At 49.3% G+C, this 20,689-nt stretch overlaps 2 long non-coding RNA genes across 3 annotated transcripts; both read right to left on the bottom strand.

Moving 5' to 3' along the window:
- Positions 1-1,423: 1,423 nt before the first annotated feature.
- Positions 1,424-19,563, bottom strand: LOC147359533 (uncharacterized). Its single transcript, XR_015140871.1, has 4 exons — positions 18,920-19,563; positions 3,984-4,076; positions 1,975-2,053; positions 1,424-1,609 (listed from the first exon to the last, which is right to left on the bottom strand). It is a non-coding gene; the product is annotated as an uncharacterized LOC147359533 (long non-coding RNA).
- LOC147359534 (uncharacterized) lies at positions 12,956-18,038 on the bottom strand. Of its 2 annotated transcripts, none has more exons than XR_015140873.1 (3): positions 17,807-18,024; positions 16,369-16,426; positions 12,956-14,608 (listed from the first exon to the last, which is right to left on the bottom strand). It is a non-coding gene; the product is annotated as an uncharacterized LOC147359534 (long non-coding RNA). The 2 variants fall into 2 exon arrangements; XR_015140872.1 differs by lacking the exon at positions 12,956-14,608 and adding an exon at positions 17,505-17,634 and having other exon boundaries at positions 16,354-16,426; positions 17,807-18,038.
- Positions 19,564-20,689: the final 1,126 nt, after the last annotated feature.

Raw genomic sequence — 20,689 nt, forward strand, 5'->3', positions numbered from 1 at the left:
CACCAGGTTCCTCTGTCCATGGGATCTTCCAGGCAAGAACACTGGAGTGGGTTGCAATTGCCTCCTCCAGGAGATCTTCCTGACCCCTGCATCTCTTGCATTGGTAGATGGATAATTTACCACTAGCATCACCTGGGAAGGCCCGAGAAATGTGAGCACAAAGCATTGGCTGGGAATTGAACCCAGGTCTCCCAAGTAGGAGGCAAGATTTCTACCACTGAACCACCAATGCCACTCATTTCAAGCAGACGGAGCAGCAAACGTAAACCCTCAGAGTGAGGAGAGCATTAGCGGAAATGCACGGTGACCGGGGGCCATGGTGGCTGGAGAGGCGGGCAGTCAGGAGGCACACAACAGCCTCTGGACCCTATCTTCTTGAGAGCAATGGTATCCCATCGACATGTGGCCGAACTACAGCGTGCAGGGTCCAGGAAACAAGGCAGGCAAGGGTCAGCGCCTCCCAAGGCCACCGTAGGTCAGGCAGCAAAGTGAGGGGCTCCGGCCACTCGACAGACGCCGGCGGAGTCACTGGACACGGTCAGGCAGCATCCTGCTCACCCCATGCCTGTGCAGGCGCCCAGAAGCAGCTGCCCTTGCCGTGGTTCTTGAGGAGGAGGGGGCTTGGTGTTCCTCATGACAAGCAGTTTTAAGATGCCTTCGAATTGCTGGGTTTGGAGAAGATTCTGCACAAGGGGGGCCGCAGTGGAGGGGGTTACGGCCGCTGGCCAGGCTTCCAGGCTGGGTGACCAGCTCTCAGGCTGAGAAGCCACATTTATTTCTCTCAAGAGAAAGCAAAATGATTTACAGAAATGTCACTGGTGTTCAAAATCCACCATGAGGGGGTGGAGGGAACAGAAGGAAGCCCCGTGTTGGCTGAGGGCAGCCCACCTCCTCGGGTCTCTGGAAGAAGTTTCTCCCCCAGCATGTGCGGGCGTCACAAAGGACTTACAGGGGTCCTGGGTGAAGTCCGTTAGATCTGGCTTGGTGGGGATTTTATTGTTGCTTTTGTTTGGGGGGTTTTAATCAAGTTGAACAAATAGAAGCACTTAGAGTATAAGTGTATTATTTTAGGAAGAATTGTAACCAAGTCACTTTACATCGCTACAATCCCCAGGTCAGAAGATTGTAAAGATGGGAGATGATTTCCGAAGGACAAAACCAGTAAAATTTCCAATTTATATTGTCTAACTTAAAGATGATGATTATGCTGCATGTTGCAGAGAGGGTCGGGGGGAGGGATAGAAGTGCTTGTGTTTTTTTAATCTAGGTAAAGTTTCAAAAACTAATGTAGATTAAGTGGGTCTGAGTGCAATTAAATTTATGAATACAGAGAAAAATATGAAGTTTTATTAACTGTGGAAGGAATGTGGGTCCTTAGCTGCCCAACCAGTTCATGAAGACCAAGGAGATCAGCTTACAGGGGTTAAATAAACACACTACTTTTTATTATAGCTCAAATGAATCCTCTTGCAGCAAAGCACCGAGTCCACAGTTGGCTTACGAGGTTTTCATCTTCAGGAGCTCTGGATCTGCCCAGAGAGCAGGACCCACTCTGTTTGAGGCCTCAGGCTGGATTTTTCACATCCCTGGATGGTACTTGTCCTATGTCCTAAAAGGAAACCAGTGCATAAGAAGCAGGGAGTATAAAGGACACATGTATGCAAAGAAGAAAGGCGCAGGGGGTGGATGGTGGGACCAGGCTGGGCCTCGAAGTTCTATGCTCAGAGAGTAGAGAGTGCCTGGATATGAGCTGACACATGACGTGTGATCGTGGCTGGAGCAACTTTCAGAAATCTTAGCAAACACACTCGGGCTGATCCTGGAGACCAGGCAGAGTGGGACCAAGGCTGGGGGGAGGCCACCTTCCCAGTGGCTCAGCTGACCCCCACCCCCGGGACCTCCCTTCCTCAAGGCTATGTGGCCAACCAGGAGCTTGTTAATTGTGCCAATGATTGGTTTGCCAGCAGCTCTTACAGATTAATATTTCAGGAGTTAGAGACCCAGCTGAGCGTGAAAAGAGCATCCACTCCAGGTTGGGAATCACATTTCAACTCTGCGGAGAAAGAGAAAAAAGTGTTTCTTGAGTGAAGAGGACGAGACTCATTCACCTCCTGCGGCTGCAGACTCTGGCTTAAATTGGCTCCGGAGCTCAGAGCGGGGCACTCATCTGTCTGCCAGGGCCCAGCGCCACGGGGTCCAACCCCACAGGGCCCAGCACCGGGCCGCCAGGGTTGCCCTGTTTAGAGAACTGCCCCCTGCACTTCAAGTATCTCTTAGTTTTTCTGCGGGAAAATGGCACATTGCTTAAACTTCCTGTGGTTAAAAAGTGCTTTTCAAGAATGTGTTTCCGAAACTAAAAAAAATGAGCTGAGACTGTGTGATGTTTTTCTTACAGGGACCAGAAAGGCCTGGATTCTCTGTGTCCATGACGGACTGGTCCTGAGCTCACAGTGAGGGCAGGCTGGGGGCCAGGGTGGGGGTGCTGCTGGGGGCTGCAAACACCCTACCCAGGGTCCCATCCAGACCTCCCTGGAGTCCAGGCCTCCCAAGGTCTCCCCAACCCTCGTTTCTCCCCATACCCCACTCCCCCACCAGATCTCTGGCCCCCTCACCCACCCTGGCTCCCTACCCCCTCCCTGGGCGCCCTTCCTCTACCCCCCTCCCTCCCAGACCCCAGCTCCTCACACCCGAGGACGGTTCCCGCACCCCCCGCGGGCTCCCCCGGGCACCCCTCCCCTGCAGGCTCCTCCTCCCTGGAGCGTTCTCGGGCCTGCCTATCATCTTCTCTAATTGTTTCCAGATTCGTGTGGGAGGTCAGGCCGCGAGCGCTGCTCCATGCCAAGTTTATAAACAGAGCAGTGTTTCCAGATGTCCGCTGGCTCCAGCCTGGCGAGCAGGTTGATTGGGACCAGAGCAGCAACAGGTGGAGCGCAGACAATGAATTCCTTGACACTTACTTACTCCCTCAACTCTCCTCCCCCCGCCCTCAGCCCCATCTGCCACTGTCCCCACAGATCCCCAAAGGCTCACATGAACGGCAGAGCCTGGAATGCAAGGAAAACAGTCATTTCCCTAATGAGGGCGGGGGTTGGGGAAGGGGGGCAGCGTCCCCATGGACATCAGAGCCTGGCTGGGCCTGCAGGAGGAGGGGTTCGGCGGGCTGCCTGGCCCCTCTCTCGCCCAGGCCTCCCCAGCTCTGTCCCCAGCTCATGGCCGCCCAAGTGGGGCAGCTCCTCACAGCAAGTGCTCTGGGAAATGCCTGGGCTTCTCAGGAAGAGGACAGACAACAGGGTCCAGGCCCGCTGCATGCTCAGGGATCCAAAGGGACAGGGTAGGCTGCAGTCTGGACCTTCGAACTGGACAAGGTGCACCCTGGGGACCCTGGGACCACAGCACAGTGTCCTGTCCACGGTGAAGTGGCTGGGCCAGGGGCTCAGTGAAGGCAGCACGTCAGACGCCTCTACCCAGAGGGCCTAGCTCACAGGCCCTGCAGCGGCTCCCATGAGGGCTGGGCTCCAAGCTGAGGGTCCGGGCCGCGGACCCTGAGGCCAAGAGACTAAGCCTGTGACCGGATGGAATCCAGGCTGGCTCAAGCGGGAACCCTCCCAGGTTTAAGTCCCGACCTATAGAAAGTGCTGTGAAAATACAGCACATAAATATCAAAAGCACGTCTGTGAGTGTCTCTGAGTTAAGATTAGGTTATCTTCTGCCAGTCTTTGAATCTGACTTTCTTCTTATAAAACGTAACCTGACCCTGGGCTTTGAAGAGCCGGGATCTGGGACTGGGTAGTTCATCTGAACTGACAGGACACCGGTGCGGGGGTCCATCCACCCACCCAGGCCCAGCCCACACCCAACACTCTGAAGGCCCTGCAGCGCCACCGCTAACATCCCACGTCACAGCCGAGCACACAGATCTAGAGCAGGGCCTGCAGGACTCAGTCTCCAAAGGAAAGAGCACACACTCGTGTGTCTTTAATTACCTTTGCTCCATTTCCACAGGGCGGCTCTGACTGGTGCTTTATCCACAAAGCTCCAAGTACTATAGAAGGAATTCCTAAGGAAACAAATCATGCCTGAAATGAAAGAGCAAGAAAATGAGTTAGAGAGAATAAACTCCTGAATGGGAGGGTGAGGAGAAGAGGAGGGGGAGGGGAGGAAAGGGGGGGCAGGAGGGGAGGGGAGAGGAGGAGAAGAGGGAAGAGGGAGGGGAGGGGAGGGAGAGGAATATCAGAAGGAACTGGATTTGTCACAACAATCCTGCATGGCACCACCTGCCCACCAGGGAGCAGGTTCTACTCCAAACTCGAAGCACCAGTGGCTGAAGAGGACCCCCAACACGGCCGGGTTCACCCCAGCACCTTGTCCCCAGGGACTACCCCCATGACGGGGAGAACGTCTTCACCTGTGCTCTGAGACCAGGTATGGAGCTGTGTTCCCACCACCAAGCACAGAGCCCATGGCCATGGCACCCCCTGAGCCCATCAGAACAGGGCACACAGCACTTCTTCTGACTGCAAGAACCTGGCTAAACCAAGAGCAACTTCTACAGCTTAAAATCTCAACATCCTCTCTAGGTGGTTAGTGGAGACTGGAACTTGTCCTGTCTACTCGATTATAAATATGCAGCAAAAAAAAAAAAAAGTGAGCTAGTGAGAACATTAGAAAGTGTCACGGCATTTCCTAATTTCACTGATGAATGAAAACCCCTAATGTATCAGATGCAGAGTGCCACACCACGTGGGCAAACTGGCTCTCCACGTGCCCACATGACTGAGCCTCTCTTGAGGCCAAAGTGCAGAACCTACAGGAAAAGAAGCATCTTAGAGAACTTGAGTTTTCAAACTGGAATGTATTACACCTTTTCAAACATAGACCAGGATATTCCAGCAAACACAATGTGTTTGTGATTTTTATAAACTGGTGGTTCTCAGGAGGAACAATGAGCCTACGTGTGCGGAGGGCCCTTAAAGCAGGGTGTTTACTAGGGGTGCAGTCCTGGGGAGCGAGCTTAAATGCTTCCTGAGACGAAACCCAGGCAGAACTGAGCCAGTTAACCAGCCAAGTGCCTCTTTATGTAACGTTTGAAACACTTCTAACCAGAATTAAGGGATTTTTTTTCCCCCCTTCAACTTGGCAAGCAACTGAAAAGACCAGTGTGGAGGAGGTGAGAAATGCCATTTCCAAGCTGAAGCCGAGTCAGCTGCCCGGGTGACTTAACCCCATCCTGGCACAATGGGCTGTTTGTCAGCTCCCAGCTCAGACGCACGGATGCAGTCCATACTGCAAGGGGGGCTGACAAGCACATCCTTCCTTCCTGTTTGGTCCTGAGCGCCTGCCGGCCACGCACTCCTCTCTCTGCTCTGTCCAGAGCCCGAATGGTGCAGTCACACCCGTTGCTGTGTCCTCCCAGACAGAAGTCCCGGCCGCACCCGCCTGGCCGTCCTCCGGTTTCCAGGTGCCAGCCCCGCCCAGAGAGCCACTGGCCACCAACGGGGGACAGCGCTTAGGGCAGCCAGGTTGGCCTCTCTTGGGCTTTCTTCCCCTGTGCAGGGCAAGGCCCAGGAAGTTCAGCCTGTGGTCCCCAGGGTGGGTGGGGGACAGGGGTGCCTCTCGAAGGGAAGAGATCACAGCAGATCCCAGCACCCAGCATTGTCAGACCTCCAACTTTACACTTTTGTGGCTCAGCTGGTTAAGAATCTGCCTGTAATACAGGAGACCTGGGTTCGATCCCTGGGTTGGGAAGATCCCCTGGAGAAGAGAAAGGCAACCCACTCCAGTATTCTGGCCTGGAGAATTCCATGGACTGTAAAGTCCATGGGGTCGCAGAGTCAGACACAACTGAGAGACTTTCACTTTCACTGCCAAGACTGCTCAGTCTCGCTGCGTCTGACCCCACGTGTGCTGATGAACCAACGCTGCTGAAAGAGCCCCTCTGATCCAACGTGTCCACTGATGAACCAGACTCTCCTCTCAGTAGGGCATCTGGGGTGTGAGAGTCATGTTAAGTCCATTAAAATTTGCTGGGATGACCACACACTTGGCGGTTAGTGCAAAGGCCCTGTTGTTCAAGATTTCTAGCCAAGGATTTGGCCAGACACCAAATCTAATCTCCCGGGGGTGGGAGGAAAGCAGACAGGCCTCTGACCCCACCCCAAAGGGGTGACCCCTGGGCACAGCAGGCCTGGGGGTTCTGCATCCTCCAACCCGGCTACGTAACTCAAGGTAGAGAGAATGTGCTTGTGAGGACAAGGGGCTTCCCAGGAGGCTCAGTGGTAAAGAGCCCACCTGCCAATGCAGGAGGTACAAGAGGCGTGGGTTCAATCCCTGGGTGGGGAAGTTCCCCTGGAGTAGGAAATGGCAGCCCATTCCAGTATGCTTTCCTGGAGAATCCCATGAGTAGTAGATTCTTTAAAAGTCTATCAAATGCTGTTTTGTTCTGTAAGAAGGAAACTAGAACTCCTGGATCTGAAATGAAAATTCTTAGAAATTCTGAAATTCTACAGAAATCAGAGCGATGATACCATGACCTGGAAGAAGGGGATCCAGAGAAAACCACTAATTTTAAAATATAAAGTTAATTCCATCACAAAGAACAACCTGAACCAAAATGTTTAGATGATATCATGCAAGATGTTATTTGGAAGAAATATATTTCAATTTAAGATTTTTAAAGAATTTTTATTCTCTTTCAATGTCGCGGGGTTTCTATAACTTAGGATGTTCCCAAAACAGAGATTTGTTTTCGCTGGGTGGACACACCCTCTGTGATATAAGGTCACACCTGGTTTACTCACATGGCCCCAAATCACACCCCCTGGAGCCCAGGGAGGACCACTGGGGGCACCCCATCCCCAAACTCCTGACTCTGCCACCCAGAGTGTGGGAATCACCTCTGTCCTGAAACATGGGGACATTTTCCATACATGACTTAGCAACACGCCCCTGCCAGCCATCACCTGCAAATAAGTGAATTGTAAATAACACAATGCAAGCTTGTCCTGATACTGGAATAAATACTTGCTACACCTGGACAAAGTTATTTTATTTAGAAAAGACCAAAAGTTACCAGTGCCGACTTGCTTCTGATGAAGATTCTTAAATATCCAGAAGGATTAAGAAAGCAGTACTTAGCAGTAATAACTTATTCCCAATAAAAGTGATCTCTGGCCAAGGCCCAACGAAAACTTATGTGACCCAGATGAGGCTCTGGACGGGTGAGAAGGGCCTGCTTTCCTAAGACTCAGATGTCCTTGAGCAGAGCTCCTGATAACTGCCTCCAGGGCACACGGCTCCGGAAGTGCGGAGACAGAGATGAACGGGGAGACAGAGACAGAGAGAGAACAGCAAGACAGAGAGAGGCAGCCAGAGACAAAGCAGAGAAAGACAGTCAGAGAGACAGACAGAGAGGCAGGAAGCGCACGTGGATGCCTTCACGGTTGTAAGAAAGGCCACTTGAGCGGGAGCTGAATGCGTTTCCCAAAACCAGGTCACCTCAGGCGGACACCCAGGATCCCAGTCCCCCCTCCCCGGGGCACCCAGAGGAACCAGCAGAGGTTCTCTGGCACCAAAATGCAGCGTTTCTCTGAGAGAAGCCACAAGGAGAAGGACTGGACGACCTCGCTGAGGACCTCCTGAGGGAAACTTCCTGACTCCAGGCAGGGGACACGGGACACCTGCATACCCTGCCCGAGGCCACTGGCCCAAGAAGGGGCCGCAGCCACAGAGCTTCCTGAGAAAGCCTCGCGAAGCCTGAGAACGCTGGCAAAGAGGAGACGGTGCCCTCCCTCCCTTCGGGGGCTGAGGCTCACAGCCTCTCACCGCCACCAGGAAGATGGGGTGCAAGCAAGGGGGCCGTTGGAGGCCAGGAGAGGAGACCCTGACCGGCCCATAGAGCTTCTGACTGCCCAGGGCTGGCAGCCCACGGCCCCTGGAGACCCGGGCCCAGGACGTGTCTGTGGAGGAGGCAAAGGAGACGGGAGGGCTGGCCCGTCCTGTCCAGGGAGGCCTTTGTCCAGAGGGCAGGGTCTCCAGGTGCGACTGAAGACAACACCCCGTCAGGGGCTGTGAGGACTACAGACCATGAGGGATTCATCCATCAGTGGCCAGTCAACGGCTAGAGGCTACTTCTTAAAAAACAGAATAGGTGTATGTTGAACTTTGAAAAAAATGCTGCACTTACTTTAGAAGGAGCTCAAGAAGCTGAAATATTTTCAAATATATAAATCTTAATCCAGAACTGCAACAATAGTTTAAGATGTAAAATGCAAAATCCAGACGTTTTTCAAATTCTAGATCTTGCAACTTCTCTGAACCATCCAGCATGTGGAGAGGACATCAAACCTGCTCCAAATGCCACAGACTCAACCGGCTGACAGGCCAGAGCTGAGGTTGGGGGAGCAGGGCCGGTGAGGACCCTGACTGCACAGCCCAGAGAACCAGAATTTTCAGTGAGCGATGCTTGACTCTCGGTGTGAGTGTGGATGCGTCCACAGAAGTACCCGGGAAGAACAGTCAGGCCATTTGCTTGAGAAAGACATTCCTGGAAAAATAAAACCATGCTCTGCAATCAGGAGGAGCACAAAGTCGTGCCGGTTCCAGCTCTGTGTCTCGGCAGAGCGCAGGCAGAGGTTCTCAAGGAAGAACTGGTTGTTAGTAATTTACAAATAATATGATAGGTGAGATGGCTGGATGGCATCACCGATGCAATGGACATGAACTTGAGCAAACTCCAGGACAGAGTAGGGGACAGGGAAGTCTGGCATGCTGCAGTCCACGGGATTGCAGAGTTGGACACAACTGGGCAACTGGACAATACAACAGATAAAGATGATAAACGTCCTATTTATTAGGAATTCAGAACTGAATTTCTAGAAGAACTCACATCAACACTGGGCATTGGCAAAGTCAAAAAAATTAATTCACTTCCATTGGGCACTTGCTCAGTGCCAGATAATTTCACAAATTTCCCCCCTAATTCCTTGTTTCGGTGGGGTCAGGCAGTGAGGGGCTCGGTCCACACCCAGGACTCGCATGCTTACCGGGCTCGGTTCACTGTCTCAGCTGTTGTTGTTGCTCAGTCACAAAATCATGTCCAACCCTTTGCAACCCCATGGACTGCAGCATGCTAGGCTCCTCTCTCCCCCACTGTCTCTTAGAGTTTGTTCAAATTCATGTTCATTGAGTTAGTGATGCTATCTAAACATCTCATGCTCTGCCACCCGCTTCTCCTTTTGCCTTCAATCTTTCCCAATGTCAATCCCCTCCACACACAAGGAAACCACAGAGAGAATGGCCAAGCATGCAGGGCAGGGTTCACTAGAAAGGACACTCAAGCAGGTGGCCACAGCTGGACCTTGGTCCCCGAGTTTAAATCCAGGGTTGCCTCGCTGGGACAGCCCTCCTTCTGGATAGACACGGGGCTCTGCCTGCCCCGCCAGCCCAGGCACCCCTACTCTCCCATCAGCCCTCAGCCCAAGGCCACCAGGTCCAGAAACCACGGCTGTGTGTCCTTCACACCAGGAGCAGCATCTCTGACCACAGGCTGGGCTGCAGCCCAAAGGGGAGAAGCACTTCCTCCTCAGGTTTGGCCCCAAGCCTTGGGGGTACACATGGAAAGAGGGGTGTTGCCAGCTCCCCAGGGACACACCAAGGACCAGCTGCCCTTCTGCCTCCCCCCGAGCTCGCCGAGCCAGGCCGGGATGAGCAGGAGGCTTGTTCTCGGCCGCCCGGGGCTTCTCCGTGCTTGGCCACGAGACTCTACCCTGAGTCCTATGGATGCAGGGAAGCCAGGGTTGCCCCAGTCACCTTTCCACCAGCCTGCAGGCCCTGAATGTTTGGCTCAGTCTCCTTCAGAAGAGTCTGAAATGAAACCGACATGTCATCTCATCGTGACAACAGGGAGGCTCCAGGAGTCACACGTTCCCCCATCTCTCGGGCTGCAGGAGTGTTTACAAGGCTTCGGTCATCAACAGGCGGGCCACATCTTCCTCCAGTAAATGGTCCCGAACAGACCCCCAAGGGCCCTTACCCGTCCCCTGCTCAGGTGCAGCGGGGCACCCACGGGAGGGGTGGGATGAGCATCCTCTCTCCTCCTGGCCGCAGGCCCTGTGGGAAGCTGCTGAGTCACCAGTAACAACAGTAACCAGGAGGCCCTGACATCATCTACCGGGCATCTCATGTCCAAGCTTTACATCTGTGGCCTTGTTCAGTTTTCACTGGTGCTTAGGAAAGACATTCTGAATCCTCACCAGAGGGCCAGAACACGCCCCCTTTCAGAGATGACCCGTCTGACCTGCCTTTAGCAAGCCGCCAGTTGCCCAGACTCGTGGCTTGTTGGCAGCAAAGCCAGGGTGTGAAGTCCCTTCCTCCACTGCGGGCGTCTACCTCCCCCACCATCCACAGGGGCCAGCGGGACGTGGTTCTGAGACGAGATAGGAAAACTCTGCAATCAGAAGGCGAGTGAAAAGATGCTGCGGTCCATACTCTTCTTCTGCAGGATGTGACGTTGTGACTCTTATCTATTTCTGTTACTGTATTTTCAGTTCAGTCCCTCACTTTCTTTTATCTACTTCTTTGTTACTTTCTGATTGGTGGATTCTATCTTCCTGCACCAGGCAGGATTCATTCAGTAACTCACTGGGCTTGAAAGAGTCTCGCTGGCAGAGCAATAAAATGGCATAACTGAGAATGGAATGCCCACTCCACTGTAACTCACATTCCAATGTAATATGTATATTCACTTGTTTGGTTTGTTCCCAGGGAGCAGAAGGATTGTCTTGTGCTCCCTTCTCTGGTTCAATTCACTTTTTTTGGGGGGGGGTGGCGGTGGTGATGAGTATAGAGCAGCAGAATGAACCCAGACACGAGATGAAAAAATGTTCTTTGATGACAACGCTGCAAGTCCACAGCACACTCCTCCAAACAGCCTGACTTTTCACCTGGCTTGCTGTCAGCCAGCTATTTTACATCTCTTCAAAAACTGCGGAGAAGGATGGGTATGCAAACTGCAGCTGTCCTGTGGAATTTCAGTAGAGTTCACTGTTCCTGCAGAAAAAATCAGTTTTGCCTACACAAACTTACTCCAAATAAACTTGGGCTTTTCACCTTTCCTTTGGACCATTTTTAACACCTGCCTGGTTTCCTCAGTGGTTAAAGAGTAAGACAAAATCTTCAACACGGGTTGATGTTTACATCACCACGAGAATCTCGCTTTCACCTTTTCATGAAAAATATCTTTTGACAGAGATACACCCAGAAATTGACCCATGGGACGGCTTCCTCATTGTCTGGGGCCTCAAGGCCAAGTTAATACACATCTTCCGTCTCTAATCTGACCTCAGGCCTCTTGTCTGGCCGGCTAAGCCTCTCACAACAGCCGCCGTCCAGTATCATTAGACAGCCAGCTCTAAATCACTTCTCTTGGTTCTCCTGCGTCCCTCTGAAATTCACGGCGGTGCGTCGGCACCACCGGGATGGAATGTCCAGGTTATGGGCGTGTCCCACCTGGACGAAAGAACCACGAGTGCACTTTTTTTGTGCCTCGAAGGAGATGCTATGTTTTTTCCAAATTGAAGATTTACAGCCACTCTGTACTGTCAGCTCATGGTGAGCATTTTTTACCAAGAAGGTATGTTTAAATTAAGCTACACACATTGTTCTTTCAGATGTACTAGTGTTGCACACTTAATAGACTACAATATAGAATAAACAACTTTTATGTTCACTGGGAAACCAAAACACGTGAGTGTCTCATTGTATCGTGGTATTTGCTTCATTGGGATGCCTAGAACCAAACCCATGAGATCTCTGAGGTGTCTCTCTGTAGGATCAATGGCCTTGATTTTGCTAGTAGGAAAAAAAGGCAGGTAAAGAAATATTGTAAAATATTTTGAGTTATTTGGGAAGTTATCTAGATCACTAATACAGTTCCAGCATTAGTTTTCCAAGAAATGCCTTACTCTGAATTTTCTTTCAGTAACAACGTGGAAACAACTCCATAAGTGAAAAAGTCTCCAGCTTTTTTAAAATAAAACACATTTACAGAGACACTGTCTGGAGTCTTGTGCACGCGAGCAGGACATCACGTGGTGGATACCAGTTGAGGGTTTTAAGGCAGGTTCCATTCATATGAGTAAAAAGCAACATTCATTTACAGCAATTTTAAGTCTGATAGTTCAGAGAAAAACTAACTGGTTTAAATAGCCTTCTCAGAATAGGCAGAAATGTTACTGAAGTAACTGAAGATTCAGAGACAAATTACTTAACAGGTCACTGACCCATGAATTGCTTAACCAAAAGCATCATCTGCTTCAAGACTCTTGTATAACTGAAAATTAATACTAAAGTAAAAACTGGGGAGGCAAAATGAATTCTATCCTAACAGCTGTTCAGTAGACACCGCAACGGGTAATTCTTAACACAATGCACTAATTTTTCTTCAGGTCTTTCCCTGAATGGCAAAGAGGAGTTTCATCAGTGACTTTTTAAAAGCAATTTGCTGTAAACATGAATTCCTTTTGAAACAACAGATTGAAACTCACAGCAAATTTCCAGTTAATCTTCTCTGAACATCGACATTGTTGGGAAGTGCAGGTAACACAACCATCATAGCCCCGGGGTGTCAGGCCATTAAATTAAAACAGAGCTATAATATGAAAGTGAAGGCACCTGCCCAGAAGCATGTTTTTGCCTCTATGAAAAAAGCCTGGATGCTAAACAGGCAAGCATGGTACCAAGTTCAAACAAACTTCGCAGAAAGGGAAACATTCATGAATCAGTTAATAGTAGTCCAGGGGGTCGAAAACAGTCAGACCTGACTTAGCAACTGAACAACAGGCCTACCCTTACAGATCTACTAAACAAGCTCCTTCAAGCAGACAGGGAATGATAGAAGGAAGAACTGGGAAGGAAGAAGGAGCAACAGAAAGATTAGAAATGGGCACACACAACAGACTATCCTGCTCTCAAGTTTTATCAGTTACATTCAATGATAAACCAGAAATCATAACACGTTCTAATTCATAAGAGCAAATTATTTAAAAGCAAGGAAGGAAAAAGCAACTAAATGAATGTGAAGTTTTCACTCCTGAAAATAGTAAAATATTGATACCAGTTAAGTGTTACAAGTCACATATGTATATCTGGGTACCCAGAGCAGCCACTACAAAACCTTTAGACACACACTAAAATAATGATAAATCACTTTGGGAATCCTAAAATAGTGCTAATGTACCAGGAAAAATGCAAAGAAATACAGGATCAAGAGCTGGAGAAAACAAATAATAAAACAGTCCTTTTAAGCACTAATATACCTGGAAACCACCTTAAATGCAAATTGTCCAAATACACTAATCAAAAGATACAGATTAACAGACTGGAAAAATAAACATGCTCCAAATGTACATTGCTTTTACCAAAACAATCTCTCTTCTTATGTAATGACACAGGCATGTTGAAAGCAAAAAATACGGAAATAAATATATAAACATTATTTTTTTTTAAAAATAAGGAGTAATAACTCTATTAATAGCTAATAATGTAGACTTCAGATCAAAGAAAATTACAAGAGAAAAGTTTAAAACTAATCTTATATAATCTCTTCCAGATAATGAAAAAGGAAGAAACACTTCCAACTCATTTTCTGATGTCAGTACTATCTTGAAACCAAAACTAGACAAAGACAGTGATATAAGACTATCAATCAATATAACTAACGAACCTAGACACAAAATCCTCAGAAAATATCAGCAAATTAAATCCAATAGTGTATAGAAAGAACAATACAAAGTGACCAACTGGGATTATTCCAAATATGCAAGGCTAGTCAGTATTTGAAAATCAATCAATATATTCTACCATCAGTTCAGTTCAGTTCAGTCACTCAGTCATGTCCGACTCTTTGCAACCCCATGAATTGCAGCACGCCAGGCCTCCCTGTCCATCACCAACTCCCGGAGTTCACCCAGACTCATGTCCATCGAGTCGGTGATGCCATCCAGCCATCTCATCCTCTGTCGGCCCCTTCTCCTACCACCCCCAATCCCTCCCAGCATCAGACTCTTTTCCAATGAGTCAACTCTTCGCATCAGGTGGCCAAAGGACTGGAGTTTCAGCTTTAGCATCATTCCTTCCAAAGAAATCCCAGGGCTGATCTCCTTCAGAATGGACTGGTTGGATCTCCTTGCAGTCCAAGGGACTCAAAAGAGTTGTCTCCAACACCACAGTTCAAAAGCATCAATTCTTCGGCACTCAGCCTTCTTCACAGTCCAACTCTCACATCCATACATGACCACTGGAAAAACCATAGCCTTGACTAGATGGACCTTTGTTGGCAAAGCAATGTCTCTGCTTTTGAACATGCTGTCTAGGTTGGTCATAACTTTCCTTCCAAGGAGTAAGCGTCTTTTATTTTCATGGCTGAAATCACCATCTGCAGTGATTTTGGAGCCCAAAAAAATAAAGTCTGACACTGTTTCCACTGTTTCCCCATCTATTTCCCATGAAGTGATGGGACCAGATGCCATGATCTTAGTTTTCTGAATGTTGAGCTTTAAGCCAACTTTTTCACTCTCCTCTTTCACTTTCATGAAGAGGCTTTTTAGTTCCTCTATATCAAAAAGCAAAAGAAAACAATCCTATTATTTGATGCAGAGAAAGCATTTGATAAAACATTACACTCATTTAGGGCTTCCCTGGTGGCTCAGATGGTAAAAAATCTGCCTGCAATGCAGGAGACCCACTTTTGATCCCTGGCTCAGGAAGATCCCCTGGAGAAGGGAATGGCAACCCACTCCAGTATCTTTGCCTGGAGAATCCCATGGACAGAGGAGTTTGGTACGCTACAGTCTGTGGCATCACAAAGAGCTAGACACAACAGAGCAACTAACACACTACACTCATTTATGATAAAAAAATAATAATAATAAAGGGAAATCAGCAAGAGAGGGAAATGATCTCAACTTGACAAACAGCATCTAGCATCTACAGCTACGATCATTCTTCATGGTGAAAGGATGTGTGCTTTCCCACTAAAATCAAGAACAAGGCAAGGCTCTACCTCTGTCATTCAATATGGCACTGGAAGTTCTGCCACTGCAGTGGCAAGAAAAATAAAAGATATTAGGAAGAAGTTAAACTATATTTGTAGATGACATGATTGTCTGTTGTAAAAGTCCAAAAGAATCTACAAAAAAAGATCCTAGAAGCAAAAAGTAAGTATAGCAAGGTCACAAGATACAAGATCAGCTCACAAAAATCAATAATATTTCTACATACTAACAATGAACATTAAATTACTAAATTCAAAACAAATAACCATTTGTAATAACTACAAAGAAAACATAATACTTTTATATACATGTAACAAAACATGTACAGAAAGTGTACGCTAAAAATTACAACGTGTATGCTAATGAAACAAAGTGCTAATGAAAGAAGACAAACAAACATTGAGGCATACCACATTCATGGACTGGAAAATTCAACATCATAAAAATGTCAAGTCCCAAAGGAATCTATAGGTTTAACTCAATTCCTATCCAAATTTAGCAACACTTTTTGTAGATAGACAAGTTAATTCTAAACTTGTTATGGAAAGGCACAAACGTAAAATCACTTGAAAAAGAAGAGTAAGGTGGGAGGAAACAGTTAATCTGACGTCAAGTCATATAACACAGCTACAGTAATCACAAAGAGTCCTATTGGGAGACAGTGAGACAGATACATGGATCTAAGGAACACAAGAGCCCAGAAACACAGCCAGATAAATATTCTCAGCTGAGGTTTGACAAAGGTGCAGAAGTGACTCAGAGAAGGAAAGCAAGCCTTCTCAAGAAGTGGTTCTGATGAAACTGGACAGGAGGGGAGGGAACTCACCCCACACGTCTTATATATAAGTTAATTCAAACTAGGTCATAGACTTGAGTGTAAAATGTACAACTACAAACCTTTCATAAAAAGGACGCAGAAGAAATCCTCAGTCTCTAAGGTTAAACAACGAGTTCTTAGACTTGACACCAAAAGCACTCCCATACAAGGAAAATCCGATACATTGGACCCCATCAAAATTAAAACCTTTTGCTCTGTGAAAGTCTACGTGAAGAGAATGAAAAGATGAGCTACAGATGGAGAAGAGGTGTTGGCAAATCCAGCATGTGACAAAGGACCAGTATCTAGAATATGGAAAGAACTTTCAAAACTTAACAGTAAAAAAAATAACAATGCGATCGGAAAATGAGCATGAAGCATAGTGATATTTCACTGAAGAACATACATACACGGCAAACAAGCATGAGGGAAAAATAGTCAACATCATTGAGCATTAAGGAAATGAACATTTAAGCCTCAATGAGGCCACTATACACTTACGAGAACACTCAACGGTTGGCCAGGATGTGGAGAAACTGGGTCATTCATACATCGCTGGCTGGAAGGTAAAATGGCACAGTCTTGAGGACAATTCGGCAGTTTCTTTGAAACTAAGCATTAAACTACCATACAAATCATCAGTGGTCCTTTTGAACATTTATAGCAGAGAAATGAAAACTAACATTCACACAGAAACCTGTACACAAATAATATGGCAGGTTTACTTGTAATAGCCTAAAACTAGAATCAGCCCAGATGTCATTCAGCAGGTGAATGGATAAAAACTGCAGAAAAGTCATACCACGGAATACTTTTCAGCAATAAAAAGGAACAAACTACTAATATGTGTAACAATTTGGATGAATCTCCAAAGAATTATGCTAAGCAAGAAAAACAGTCCCCAAAGGACCATGCAGAGGGTAGAATTTTAGAAACAGAGGACAGATTGGTGGTTGCCAAGAACTGGGACGGGAGGAGGGGGGCATGTGGCCACAAAAGGCCACAGAGGGACCCTGTGTTGGTGGAACTGTTTTAGTGTCTGGACTGCGGTGGTGTCCACACGACCCACACATGGATACAGCTATGTGTGGAACAAATAGGCACACACTGAGTGCAAGTCACCAGATTGAGGTGAGTGAGTTGTGTCAATATCAATGTCCTGGCTGAGCATCCTTCTGTGGCTTTGCAAACTGTTACCGTTGGGGGAAACTGGTAAAGAGTACACAGCCCTCTCAACCACATGTGAATCTGCAGCCTCCTTAATAAAAGTTTCAATTAAAGTAAAACAGCTGTGATAGGACCAGTGTTGAGCACACACACGTGCACACACACACACACAGGTTCTTGCTGGTCCCTGAGCACAGAAGGAAAATGTGGTGCGCTCCTGATTTCAAATGCTTTGTTCCATCATTAAATCAAGGAGCTCCTGGAAAACACAAGGTGAGTGTGTGGAATGGAGGACGTAAGGTCAGAAAGTCTTCCCAAGTCTTCGTGTCTATAATAGATAGGAACTAACAAAAATTCAGAACCACTAAACCCAACTGCAACATAAAAGCCTTTCTTACAAACCCCTGTGTAGTAACCCTGGTTAACAGGCAGAGACCTCACACCCATCACCTACCGTAACACCCGCTAACCTGGAGAAGGAGATTTCCTTATCCGTTAGAGATGAGCAAACTGAGGCTGGAATAAGTAAGCAAGAGAGGGGCCACGCTGGTCTCTTCTCTCTGGAACCTCCTGCCTGTCCCCTGAAACTTCGGTAAAAATCTAATGTGTGAAAAGGGAGAAGCAACTGTTTTATGAATAAACTGAGAAGTCCCGCACTCGCAGCCAGACCTCTGAAAGGCCGGACCCCTCCATCACAGGAAGCCACTGCAGAATCCTGCCATCAACGTTTCAACAGGTAAAGAGAGCACAGGGTGGGGCGAATCAGACGAACCTTGAACCTTACGTCTGCCTTTGGCGGCTCTAAAGGAACCTCATTCTCACTCTGGGTTTTGGCTCCATCTTCTTAACCAAACCACCAAGCAGAGCCACTAACAGCCAACTCGCCAAATTGGACCTCGGTCTTCTCTGTGAGTCTTGGCCCAATTTCTGGCAAATTCATCAAGATACAGTCTGTGGGAGGAAACAGTGCCCTGGTAGCCTATTCAAAGCACTGTGATGCATCCGAGGCTCCTCAACATTCCAGCGCCCTGACGTCCAGCCACCGCCTGGGCCCATTGACCTCAAACGTTTAGACAAAATTCCCCCGGAAGCTGCTCCGCGGAAACGCTACCGGCCCCAGCCAGCCTGCCCCATCCCCACCGCCAAGCCTGCCCTGAGACAAGCGCAGCTCCTTCTCAGTTCCACTTAAGGACTTAAAAAAAAAAAAGTCCCGGCTTCGGGGCCAGGGAACCCTGGCCAGGACAACGCCCCCGGCCAGATCTCCAGACCCGGCGGTGAAACAGTTTGGGACTGAGGTGGAAACCGCCTACACTTCGTGTTAATTGTTGGTGAAGACAACACAAGCTCCGCCATCATTTTCTATTTTCCTTCTTTACCATCTTTTCAAAATGACTTTGTCATGGTTTATAGCTGGCTGGTTTCTAGCTAATGAATATTCAGAACCCCAAATCCTTAAGCCCTTATTCCCTGCCAGAGGAGAGAAGGAACCACCAGCTCCAGGCAAAGACGAGGGCCAGCCAGGCACCCGGGCGCAGACCACGGGGCCAGAACCGGCCAAGGAAGCACGTCCACCCGCCGAGCGGGGTCGGAAGTCTACCCTCCAGCCCCGGCCTGGGCCCTTCTGGGAACCCAGGAAGGAAAGGCGCTCCTGGCCGGCGCTCCGTGACAGAGAGCGATGCGGCCCTCTCAGAAACAGGGCAGGAGGCTTCCGGCTGCGAGAATCAGCGTCACAACGCGCTTTGAGAGCGGCGGGGGCGGCTGGGGGCGGCGGGGTGGAAGGTTCTACCCACTGCACAGAAAGTCATACACGCCTTCAGCACCATTAGCAGAAACAGCATCTTGTTTCCAATTCGGCTGTAGATAATGAAATTAGCCCCCAAATTACCATAAAGTGGAACAAGTAGGCACAAAAGCGGGAGGTGGGTCTGGAGGCCTTCGCCCTCCCCCCTGCAGACCAGTCTCGGCTCTGGCTCTTAGCTGTTTAAATTCAAAGCAACGCTTCTGTTTTTCTAAGTCGCCGTCTTGACCCCAAGCAGATAAAGAGCGCCGCGTGACACATTCAGCAGAGTTGCTGTGTTCTTGCTCTGTTTACATCAGGAAATCCAGCGGGTGGGGACTGGCTGGGCGCCGGCCCGGGCGCTGGGCCTGACTCCATCCAGATGTGCGCCGGCTCCAGAGTGGCTGCCGCGCGCAGTAAACGGGCACCGAGGCGGCCCCGCGGGCGCACAGAGGCGGCGAGAGGAGGAGGGACCGCGGCGCGCGGAGGAGGGACCGCGGGGGCGCACGGGGAGGGGGCGCGCGGGGAGGGGTCGCAGGGAGGGGGCGCTAGGAGGTGGTTGCATGGGGAAGGAGTGCGCGCGGGGAGGGGCCATGTGGGAAGAGGTCTCAGGAGAGGGGGTGAGCGGAAAGGGGGAGCTGGGGGAGGCGAAGGGAGGGGCTGTGAGGGGAGGGGGCGCACCCACAGGGCGTAGAGCAGGGACCTCGAGCGCAACGCCAGTGACCCTGGGAGTGGGCCCCCGCGCCGTGTGCATTTCCCTGTAAATGTGCTACACTTTAAAGAACAGGGAGCGCAGTATATCACTGGGAATGTTGGCTGTCTATTGGTCCCTGTGGATACTGCTGGGTTAGTACGACTTGTAACCAGAGCAAGAGAAACATAAAAAAAGCCGGGAAACACTGCCAATTAGTCATTACAAGGAGATTGTAAAAACAAGAGAAAGAAAGAGGGGAAGCAGAAGGAATAAAAGAAGAAAATGCCCCAGGAAAAAAAAAGAAACTAGATGCGCTTTTGTTCTGGAATACAGTGAACAGGCAGCAAGAGGGGCTGCTGGCTAACCAGGGGTCCTGCAAACCAACAGGTTCCCAGGGCAGCCCTGGAGGGACCCCATAGCCATCTCCGGTCGGCACCCCTCTGCTGTGCTTGCAGGACTCGGGCTAGCCAGTGGGCAGGCAGTGTGCTGTGGAGCAGGGCCCAACTGTGCAAAATCCAAGTTAGACATTTATTTCTGATCGCCGGCAGCCTACACGGTCCTCACTGCTGAGTTATAAGAAAAAGAAAACAGGAATCAGTTTCTTTTTCTCACAAGTTCCTACCAGCCACCGACTTCAAGCACACTGTGGCCATACTTTCTGAACATTGTTTTTAACCTGATGGTGATTCTGATTAAAATATCTTCCCCCACCCCGACTTTTGCTGGATTCACGGCTCCAAGAATGTGGGACATCACAAGCTGAGATGGGTCTGCGGGCGCCTCCTTGGCCTCCGTCAGTCCCTTTGTCCCTTTTCCAGATTGAAGCCCCAGTGTTTTCTGCAGCAGAAGCCCAGGGTAGACAGCGCTTCTTCCAGGAAACAGCCTTCAAGCAACGGGGCAGGAGGAGGGGGGCCGCTGGAGAGGAAGCTGGGCCCCCTCCCCGGGGACTAGGGACACATGTTGCCAGCCAGAGAGGAACTGCTTATCTCAGCAGCGGAGAGTCGGCACCCCGCCAGCCCCTCCGCCCACAAGCGTCGAGTCCCACCTCCTCTGAGTCATGAGGATGGCCACATGGCCTGAAATCCAGGCCCTGGCAAGGGTGCAACTTTGCTCATCAGCTGGGGTCCTTCTTGATACCTGGCCACAAGTCAGCAGATACACAGCTCAGCTTCACCAGCACAAAA

This window comes from Bos grunniens, chromosome 14 (genome assembly GCF_055505025.1).
Source record: "Bos grunniens cultivar Pamir isolate PY7600 chromosome 14, Bosgru_T2T1.0, whole genome shotgun sequence".
In the NCBI taxonomy this organism is placed as follows: Eukaryota; Metazoa; Chordata; class Mammalia; order Artiodactyla; family Bovidae; genus Bos; species Bos grunniens.